At 45.0% G+C, this 11,401-nt stretch overlaps 1 long non-coding RNA gene across 1 annotated transcript; it reads left to right on the forward strand.

Annotated features, from left to right (window-relative positions):
* Positions 1-632: 632 nt before the first annotated feature.
* LOC116977319 lies at positions 633-9,063 on the forward strand. The gene is made up of 3 exons (XR_004413175.1): positions 633-643; positions 2,346-2,348; positions 9,004-9,063. It is a non-coding gene; the product is annotated as an uncharacterized LOC116977319 (long non-coding RNA).
* The last annotated feature ends 2,338 nt before the right edge of the window (positions 9,064-11,401 follow it).

Consider the following 11,401-nt stretch of genomic DNA (forward strand, 5'->3'; position numbering starts at 1 on the left):
TGAAAATAGCACATTCTGGCTGCATTTGTGGAGTGAGAGACAGAGTTCATGCTTTAGTTTAATAGTCTACTGTCAGTTCTAATCTTGAGCACCAAGTTTCTCTCAGCTCTAGAATAACCAGAGCTGAGAGAATTATGCCTTGGGAAAAACTGAAGCATAAATCAGTCACTTGGCAAGAATTAAAGTGGCAGAAGAAATAGGGCAAAGAAAATGAATACTGTAATAAGGCAAGCAAAGAGTGTCAGAGAACTGTTATAGCTTTGGGAGTGCATCAAGTTTATTTCAGAATTAAATAGGATCAGACTCAAGTATTGCACACTGTATTTAAAATATATTTGTATTTTAAATTCAATAAAATCGTGTACAAAATCATGAAAGGAATAGATCGGGTCAATGCACAGCCTCTTGCCCAGAGTAGGCGAATTGACGACCAGTGGACAAAGGGTTTAAGGTGAAGGGGAAAAGATTTAATAGGAATCTGAGGGGTAACTTTTTCACACAATGGGTGACGGGTGTATGGAACAAGCTGCCAGAGGAAGTAGTCAAGGCAGGGACTATCCCAACATTTAAGAAACAGTTAGACATGTACATGGATAGGATATGTTTGGACGGATATGGACCAAACGGGGCAGGTGGAACTAGTGTAGCTGGGACATGTTGGTCGGTGTGAGCAAGTTGGGCCGTGGGGCCTGTTTCCACACTCTATCACTCGATGTGTTATTATTTACAGCAGGATCACCAGGACAAAACAATAAGCCTGACAAATTCAAGGTTAATACAGGTAATTGGGATTTTGTTGGGCAGATGGTGGACAATGGCCAGAGATGAAAAGACAGAAAGTGCGAGACAAAAGGACTTTTGTTGTGAATAGTGATGCTCGAGGAAGGAATGTAAATGGAAGAGGAGGGAGGGGAGAAACTAATACAAACCCAGGTGGGGCACGGGGGTAGAGGGGGAAGGAAAAAAAGGAAGGGGTGGGGAAGAAGGGAGAGGGGAGGGTTTTGTCATCACCTAAAATTGGAGAATTCAATGTTCATACCCAAGCATAATATGAGGTGTTCCTCCAATTTGCCTGTGGCCTCCTCTGGGCAATGGAGGAGGACCAGGACAGAAAGCTGGGAATGGGAAGAGAAGGTAAAATAGTTAGCAAACTGGAGATCCAGTAGGCCTTGGCGGACAGAGTGCAAGTGTTTGGGGAAACAGTTGCCAAGACTACGCTTGATGTCGTTGAACACTTGAGCTTGGTCCGGTTAGCCCTACTGGATCTCCTGGTTGCCAACCAGTTTAACGCTTCTTCCCCTCTCTTCTTGTGCTGATTTGCTTCCAAATCGCTGTCGCATTTGAAGGTGCACTATTCTTTCACAATTCACAGATTGTGGCTTACTGAGCATAGGTAAAAGTTTAGATTTGTTGAAATCAGCCCTCATGCAATACTGTGTTAATGCCAACAGTACTAAATTGGACTGCAATGAATTAGCTAACACATTTAATCACCCACTACCAAGCTGACAGTCAGCAAAGGAGATGCCAATCACACCAACACCCAATATCAATGACTTGGAGACTTGTTAAGCATCATGTAGGAAATTAGTTATTTTAAGAGAGCTGTTAAATATGGACACTGAGAAATCAATTAAATCTTAAATCAATCCTTCTGGAATGCACTCCAGACATTGTCATTGGAAGTAATCATGTCAAGAGAACAAAATGAAACACCAAGCAGAACAACTGCTGCTAGTAGAGGCAGGAGAAAGATTATGAACAGGAAGTCCTATCCACAGGGAACATATGGGGCCCATTGCATAGAACTCCGATTGTACTTGAGCATGTTTCACTGCGGTGACCAACTATTTATTATGCATTCATGATTAACATCAATTTGCATTTGGCATTTGTAGGTATGACAGGTGGACATGCTGAGTGGCATGAAACAATGCACAATAAATAATTGGATGTCCTTTCTGCAAAATCTAATTCTATCTAGATATGAGACCTACTACAGCAGAAGTTTAGGGAGACCTCCCAGTCGAAGTCCGAAGCCATGAAATTTGGCAAATGAAATACCTACAGGCTGGTCGTTGTGGGTTCTGGACTACCTTCCACTGCATCTCCTCTGGGCCCCTCACCAACAGATGCTATGCCTTCAGAACACGGTGTACCACCGCAGTCTGACTCCAGATCTAATGTCCTAACCCACCTTTGGGGCCCATTTCACACCTCTCTTTGGGACAATAGTCCGCCAGAATCTGGAACTTAAACCTGTGCTGAGCTCGCAATAATAGCAGGTAGGGCAAGGCATCTGGATATACAAGATATGCAAGACTTGTTTCATTGTGAATGAGTAGTGGGTGTCAGGCAATATGTTCAAGAGTCTTCACCAAAATTGTAGGATGGATTCCTAGCTGTGTAAGATCCACATGATTTGAGGGTTCCATAACAGTATGTGCAGATAATCTGTTACCATAGCCACAGAATATTGGCAGTAAATTCAAGATTCATCATCGATGGTCCCTCGAAACGAGTATGACTGTCCTCTCATGGAGGACGCCTGTGCATGACATTGTTTAACGTGGGGAGACTGGTGCACAGACAGCCACCTTGACAGGCCTGGGTCAGAATCCAGTGGCATGGAATCCAAGACGACCGGGGACCCTTTTGTGCTGCAGCCTTCATCCTCCACCTGTTCCACCGTTGAGATCTTGGTTGGATTGGTCTTTGTCAGAGACATCCCCCTCGACCTTACCGCCATGGGTGACTCTACCAGGAGCACAGCTCCAGATGGCATCGCTCTCAGGATCTCAGGATCTCAGGACCACACAAGCTTCTCCACCACGACAAGGTGACAACCCACGGAGAAGATTCATAAAGTCAAAAGGAATAGGAGTAGAATTAGGCCATTGGGCCAATCAAGTTGATTCCACCACTAAATCATGGCTGATTTATTTCTCCCTCCTAACCCCATTCTCCTGCCAACCCCCCGATAACCTCTAACACCTGTATTAATTAAGAATATATCTATCTCTGCCTTACAAATATCCACTGATGGCCTCCACAGCTTTCTGTGGCAAAGAATTTCACAGATTCACCACCCTCTGACTAAAGAGCCTGTCTCCCTTATGCCCCTGTCCCACTTAGGAAACATGAACGGAAACCTCTGGTGACCTTGCGTCCCACCCAAGGTTTCCGTGAGGTTCCTGGAGATTTACAGCACATCCCTCCTCAGATATGGTGCTCAAAATAAGCGAGTTCGGTATTCTGAAAAATACAAGGAATCATGGGATTTGTCAAAGGATGCTGGCTATAAAGAAAAAGCGAATGATACGCTTGCTGCATAAACTGTATCCTTATCCTTATTCATGATTTTTGTGTAAAAATATATTTAATCTGAGGAACGGAGGTGCCAGGTAGCGGGAGAGCAGGTGTAACAGCGAGAGGGAGGGGGTAGATGCCAGTGGGAGACAGGGGAGAGAACGCACAGACCCGCCCTCATTCGCAGCCAGGGTTGAGCCCGTGTCCCCAGTTCCGCGGGCGCTGCCGTGCCGCCGCTGGACCGCCCTGTCTCCCCGGGTGTCCTGTCCTCGCCTGGGGGGCGGTCGGAGATGTCCAGTGCGACCCCGGAGCGGCGGGTCTCCAGGCCCGCGCGGGGGGGCGGGGGAGAGGAGGCGCCTTCTCCAGCCCGGCTCCGCTCCTACTCCTGAGAAACCCATTCCTTTTCTCCGGGGATGCTGCCCGTCCAGCCGAGCTGCTGCACCACCCCGCTCGCGCCCCCCGCCCCACCCAGCAGCCAGCCTTGCTGGCGGGGGCCGAGAGCCGGCCGTTGGTGGGGGTGCACGCAGGGTGCTGCGGCTGTTTGGCTGGACGCATGGGCAGAAATCCCGGGGCGGACAGGGGTCGCATCCCCCCTCGTATTTTGAGAGGTGGGGGACAATCCCCCCCATGTTTTGGAATCCGGATTTTGAGATTCGGCTGGCTTGCAGGCAAGTCTCTCTCTATTTTGGTAATTGGTAGGGAATTGAAGAATGCAGGTGAACAGAGGGATCTGGGAATAACTGTGCACAGTTCCCTGAAAGTGGAATCTCATGTAGATAGGGTGGTAAAGAAAGCTTTTGGTGTGCTGGCCTTTATAAATCAGAGCATTGAGTATAGAAGTTGGAATGTAATGTTAAAATTGTACAAGACATTGGTGAGGCCAATTCTGGAGTATGGGGTACAATTTTGGTTGCCTAATTATAGGAAGGATGTCAACAAAATAGAGAGCGTACAGAGGAGATTTACTAGAATGTTGCCTGGGTTTCAGCAACTAAGTTACAGAGAAAGGTTGAACAAGTTAGGGCTTTATTCTTTGGAGCGCAGAAGGTTAAGGGGGGACTTGATAGAGGTCTTTAAAATGATGAGAGGGATAGACAGAGTTGACGTGGATAACCTTTTCCCACTGAGCGTAGGGAAGATTCAAACAAGGGGACATGACTTGAGAATTAAGGGACAGAAGTTTAGGGGTAACATGAGGGGGAACTTCTTTACTCAGAGAGTGGTGGCTGTGTGGAATGAGCTTCCAGTGAAGGTGGTGGAGGCAGGTTCTTTTTTATCATTTAAAAATAAATTGGATAGTTATATGGACGGGAAAGGAATGGAGGGTTATGGTCTGAGCGCAGGTATATGGGACTAGGGGAGAATACGTATTCGGCACGGACTAGAAGGGTCGAGATGGCCTGTTTCCGTGCTGTAATTGTTATATGGTTATATGGTTATATAAGTCCCTCATTCATGGTCACTCACATTATTTAGTATGTTTTTCCCATCTCTCTCTCTCTCCCCCCTCCAAGGTTGGTTCTTCTGTTTGCCTTCATTTGCTTCAGTTTTATTTTGTTTAAGTGTTATTTATCACATTGTAGCCTCTGAAAGATTCAAGCTGGTATCAGACGCTTTCTCAGGGCTGAATCGGCCCGTTCGCGGGACCTTTCATTGCCCGGCTGACTCCTTGTTTGTAATGACATGCCCTCCACTGAGGGGACAAACCAATGGCCACTGGACAGGGAGAGAGGAGTGGCCTGCGCCCTATAGAGCCTCAACATTACATCCCTATTTTTGTACCCAAGACCTCTTGAAATATTTTGGTTTCAATTTCTTCGACAATGCTCGCCCAGTGGGCGTCTCCTTGCATAAGTGCATCTGTGGCCGTGGCTGATGTGCCCATTGTGATTGAAGAGTTCCTGTAGTCCAAGGGGTATGCTCCACTTGTTGCATTATTCATCCTATTCCTTGTTGCTCTTCTTTTGGCACCAGCTGTTGCCTTTGGTCAGCTACATTGTGCAGCATGCAACACAGTGCTATGAAGTCTCTACACCTAATTGGCATGCATTTCAGTTTTACATGCTCGATTCCAAAAGGATTATTGGTTGGACCTTTGAACTCCAGTTTACACTCATTAGGCCAGAATGGTGATACCATTGCATGCAACCCACTGAGGGTGAAACCAACTTTTTCAAAATTAGCAACAAAAACAAATGCTAATTGCTCAATTTCTTGGTTCAATGCTCAAGCATGGGTCAGAATAGTTTAAATAAAATAATTTCTAGGCTGCTCCATTGCTTACTGCTTACTCCAAAATGCAAGCTGAGCAGGTAATACATTTGGACATCTGCATTGGCAGGTAAGCATTGAAAAAGATAACCCATTTACAGTTCAAAATAACATTGCATGCTTACCTTTGGCCCTCTTGGTATCAATATTCACATGCCCGGTATTCCTCCATCAACTGTTCTTGCCTTTTTACTACTGATGGTGGAAAAGTGCCCATTGTACAATTTGCAACAAGCCAGCCTCCACTGAGAACTTACACCAGAGGCCTGCTGATCATAAACATTGGAAGAGGGCCATTTGGAGTGAATAATTTGATCTTGTTTTATTTGATGGAGCCAGTTTATCACAGAGAACTTCATGCAGAGCCATCCAGTGCCTCTACTCGCAAACGATAGTCCAGTCCTAATGATGCGTAAGAAGGAACTGCAAATGCTGGAAGAAGATAGACGCAAAAAGCTGGAGTAACTCAGCGGGACAGGCAGCATCTCTGGAGAGAAGGAATGGGTGATGTTTCAGGTTGAGACCCTTCTTCAGACTGGTTAGCGATAAGGGAAACGAGAGATATAGACAGTGATGTGGAGAGATAAAGAACAATGAATGAAAGATATGCAAAAAAGTAATAATGGTAAAGGAAACAGGCATTTGTAAGCTGTTTGTAGGGTGAAAATTAGAAGCTAGCGTGACTTGGGTGGGGGTTGGATAGAGAGAGAGGGAATACCGTGGCTACCTGAAGTGAGTGAAATCAATATTTATACCACTGGGCTGCAAGCTGTCCAAGCAAAATATGAGATGCTGTTCCCCCAAATTGCGTTTAGCCTCACTCTGACAAATGAGGAGACCGAGGACAGAAAGGTCTGTGTCAGAATGGGAAGGAGAATTAAAGTTTCCAGCAGCCGGGAGGTCAGGTTGGTTCAGGCGGGCTGAGCAAAGGTTTTCCAAGAAACGATCGCCCAGTCTGCGTTTAGTCTCGCTGATGTATAAGAGTCTACATCTTGAACAATGGATACAGTAGATGAGATTGGAAGAGGTGTAAGTGAACCTCTCCCTAACCTGAACGGACTGTTGTGGTACCTGGACAGAGTCGAGGGAAGAGGAATAGGGACAGATGTTGCAACTTCTGCGGTTGCAGAGGAAGGTATTTGGGGAGGGGATGGTTTGGGTGGGAAGGGATGAGTTAATCAGGGAGTTGCTGAGGGAACAGTCTCTGCAGAAGGTGGAAAGGGGTGGATATGGGAGAATGGGGATAGTGGTGGGATCCCGTTGGAGGTAGCGGAAAATTCGGAGGATTATGTGTTGTATGCGACGGCTGATGGGGTGGACTAGGGGGACTGTCTCTCTGCAACTAGAGGGGGTGGAGCAAGGGCAGAGCTGCAGGGTACCGAAGAAACAGGCCTCATCTATGATGGGAGAGGGGAACCCCTGTTCCCTAAAGAATAAGGACATCTCGGATGTTCTAGTATGGAACACCTCACCTTGGGCTCAGATGCGTTACAGACGGACAAATTGGGAGTAGGGGATAGAGTCTTTGCAGGAAGCAGGGTGGGAAGAAGTATAGTCAAGATAGTTGTGGGAGTTAGTGGGTTTGTAATAGACGCCAATCAATAGTCTATTTCCCATGATGGAGATTGTGAGATCAAGAAAGGGGAGGGAGGAGTCGGAGATGGTCCAAGTAAATCCGAATGCATGATGAAAATTGGTGGTGAAGTTGATGAAGTCCATGGGTTCTGCATGGGTGCAGGAGGTAGCACCGATGCAGTCATCAACGTAACGGAGATAGAGTTCGGGGATAGGGCCAGTGTACACCTGGAACAGGGATTGTTCAACATACCCTACAAAGAGGCAGGCATAGCTGGGACCCATGCAGTTGCCCATAGCTACGCCTTGGACTTGAGGAGTCAAAGGAGAAGTTGCTGAGGGTGAGGACCTGCTCCACTAGGCGGAGTCGAATGTTAGTAGAGGGAAATTGGATGGTTCTGCAGTCGAGGAAGAAACGGAGGGCTTTCAGGCCTTCCTGGTGAGGTATGGAGGTGTATAGTGACTGAACGCCCATAGTAAAGATGAGGGAGTGGGGGGCTCGGAAAGCGGAAGTCGGGAGAGATTGGACCAGGGGTGATAGGATGTAATCGAGATACATGGAAATCATTTCCATGGGACAGGAGCAGGCAGAAACAGTGGGTCTGCAGGGCAGTTGTGTTTGTGGATTTTGGGGAGAAGGTAAAAATGGTCTGTGTGGGGCTGGGAAACGATAAGGTTGGAGGTTGTGGAAGGCAGACAGCCAGAAGTGATGAAATCAGTAAAGGTTTTGAAATTAAGGCCTCGTGTTCATCTGTGGGATCATGGTCCAAGGATAGGCAGGAGGAGGTGTCTGAGAGTTGTCACCTGGCATCAGCCCGGTGGAGGTCAGCGCACAAACTACCATGTCACCTCCCTTATCGGTGGGCTTGATTATAACGTCAGGGTTGCTGCAGAGTGAGAGGACAGACCATTCCGTATCATAAAGGAGGACATCAGGGGGGATGGTGAAGACACTACAAGGGTAGGGGTTGGGGTCAGAGGAGGGCTGGGGAGTGGACAAAGATCAAGGCAAGATCTGGTGGGGGGATGGTGGGTGTTCAGAGAGGAGGGGGACGTGAGGACTATTGTATGGGTGGGTGTGGTCGGGTTAACCTGGTTAAAAGAGGAGGAAGGGGAAGACCCATCACTACTGAGGTTCCCTGTAGGTGGGGGGGGGGGTGACAATAGGACCCAGCAGAGTCAGACCACGTGCTATTGGCGTCTGCATCATGGAGGTTATGGGCCTGGTGCTGAGCCTGGAACTCAGGTCAGGCGACGGCTCCGGCTGGTTGGTGGGCGGTGGAGAGGCGAGGGTCGGTAGAGTCGCCAGTGGGGGCCTGTAGGGGGCTGGAATAGAGATACGGATTGGCGGCAGCAGCATTGGTGGCCCCAGGGAGACAGTGAAATTGGCGACAGTGGCGGCGGTGGCCCCAGAGAAGCGGTGAGTCGGAGAGGCAGTGGATGTTGGTGCTGCTCCTCGTGGTGGCAATCTCGGCCTCGTTTTGTTCGGGCAGGTGTCGCGGTCCAGCGGTGGAGACCTGGGCCTGCGGGCGATTGGATCAAGGAATGTCAGTGGAGAGACTGGTCTGGCCCCAGCCAAGCTTGTGATCCTTGGTAGTGTCCAGGTAGGTGAGGAAGCATTTGTTGAGGGCATGGATCTGATGTTGAATGAAGTACAGTAGGTGTCAATTGCAGATCTGGGTGAGTGAGCTGCGGGAGAGTCAGAGCAAGGGCCTGCTGGTGCCGGCGCATTGCAGTCAGCAGAACGCAGGGCATGGAAGGAGAACTGTGGCGAAAAGCGGCAGATCGACTGTCGGTATGTCTGGAACTGGAGCTGGAATCCATTAGGTAGAAGATGGAGGCGCCAAGAAAACATACGTGGCTGTGGTAGCGAGTATGGGTTAAAATATGGTCGTAGAGTCGGAGAACAGGAGGAATTACAGGGGAGCAGCGAGAGAGGATGTTGCAGAACTCTCATCGGAGAGAGGAGGAGAACTTCTTCAAAGTAGGCATATCTTGAGGAGATTTTGCAGTGGAGCAGACAAAATGTGTAAGAAGGTCCTAATGATAATCCTTGATGAATAACTGTGGCAGTATGCCCACACATAGTTTCAATCTTGCTGTTTGCTGCATATGCTTGGAAAATGTATGATTCTGGACGCATGGAACAGATAAGATCTGCAGAATACTATGTGTTTATTACAAGGTAACGAAAACAATCTTGACTGAATCCCAATTTAACATTGCCTAATCCAAGGCAATAAAGCTCAATGCATACAAGATTAGATTATGAATATGGTTTTCACTAGCATTAATGCATTTGCTGTCTTGTTCGAGGCTTTAATAGCACAATTCATGTATTGTACTTTGTCATTTAATAAGGCTTTATTTAATCTATTTCAAATCACTTGAAATTATTTTCATTTGAGTATTTACAGATAATTTGCAACCCAAATGTTAGCATTCACTTGAGGAAGCAAAGCGTGCATCATGGTCATGAAATTTACAGCGTGATTTCCAAATATTAAATATTTGTTTTATAAATGAGCGATCCAAGTCATATAATGGGATTGCAAACTGGAATTTCAGGCTACAGGACCTTACAACCAATACAACTTCAATCTATAACCATGCTCGAGTTTCAATCTCTGAACTATCAACCTCAATTTGCCCCACTTTTTACTAGTCTATTCATGCAGACAGCATCTTTTGCAACCAATCTTCTATTTTAATGTGTAGTTCCGATTGGAAGAGAGTGTTGATTTGGTAGATATAGTATATTGCTTGTAAAGATTACCAGGAATCATGAATTAAATAACCCCCTTGGAGGAAGCTTTATATTAATTGCTTACATAAGATATGTCAGTTTTGTGAAACTTCATCAGATTTATCTCCACAATATTGCAAATTAAATCCTTCATTTGCATAATATTTAATGAGCATGCTTTAAAAAATTCATTGCATTCTGGCATTAATAAGTCAGTAAATTTCCAATAAGTTCCTCACTATTTAAAATAGACAAATTGAATTAGATTAACATTTTAAACTAATGGCTGATGAATTGCTCTTGGTTTCAACAGCGTGCATTAAAATTAAAATTCATAAGAATGGGATGGCACTAACATAGAAACAATTAAGTTACAAAATGGGCTGGTAGAATAAACCTTTCCACCTTGTCAGTGTGTAAGCTATGTAAGAACGAGTACAGTAACTCTAATCATACCTCACTATGTAATTCCTATATCCTTCTAGTTTGGCCTCATGAATTAACTAGTAGAAGAGAATTTATCATCTGTTCTGTGCATTAAATGTTTTTTTCCAACCCCTGTTGTAAATCTATTATATTTAACTTTGCAGTGAAACCCATTTGTATTTAGTATTTCAATTACTGTAATCTACCTGTCCCATCCTTTAGTAATTTTAATCATTTTAACATTTTCAAGGCTTTCAAATTTGTATAGCCCCTATCTTATGTATTCTGTGCTGCATTCTCTCTAAAATTTCATTATCCTTCTTTAAATTTGGAGCACATTACTCTCAGTAAAACTTATTACCCTACCGAGGCTCATTATCTCTTCGCAATTATATTCTACACTTTATAAAACAGTTCTAATTATTTTATTTACAGTATTCTCAATCTCAAAGTTCCTTCAGGCAGTATGCATGTGTCTCTCTGCACATCCACAGCACCAAGCATACTTCCAATTACAGCATGATTATTTTTTTTCTTCAAACATAAAACTAAATGAAACACCTTATAAAATATGGTATTGAATATTAAACATTATGTATTAATACTATTAAATACTATTTAATACTACTAAAAATCATATACATTAAAAGTCTGATCTTGTATGTGTATATATGAGTGTGTATATGTGTGTGAATATGTGGTTGTCTTTACATCTTCGCAAAAATACTACGCGATAACGATTACATTTTTACATATTCCGATTGACATTTTTTCCGTTGAGGCCGGGACCACCTTATCTGAACATTATATGCTTTATTTCTTTACTTATTCTCTACTCATAACTGATTAAAAGTCTAAAAAAGTCTAAAGACGTTGAAATTAAAACCACCAGCTTCAACTGATGACGTCATAATGGTTCAGCTAGCATAGAAAAGTCTCAAGGAAGATTTAATCCTATATTTGACACGTTATTCACGATTAAAGCTTTAAAAATGCCAACGTTCATAAGATTTTTACATATTCTGATTCACATTTTTCCACTCTAGGGAGAGATCATTTTCACTGTACATGTTA

Source organism: Amblyraja radiata, chromosome 9 (assembly GCF_010909765.2).
Source record: "Amblyraja radiata isolate CabotCenter1 chromosome 9, sAmbRad1.1.pri, whole genome shotgun sequence".
In the NCBI taxonomy this organism is placed as follows: Eukaryota; Metazoa; Chordata; class Chondrichthyes; order Rajiformes; family Rajidae; genus Amblyraja; species Amblyraja radiata.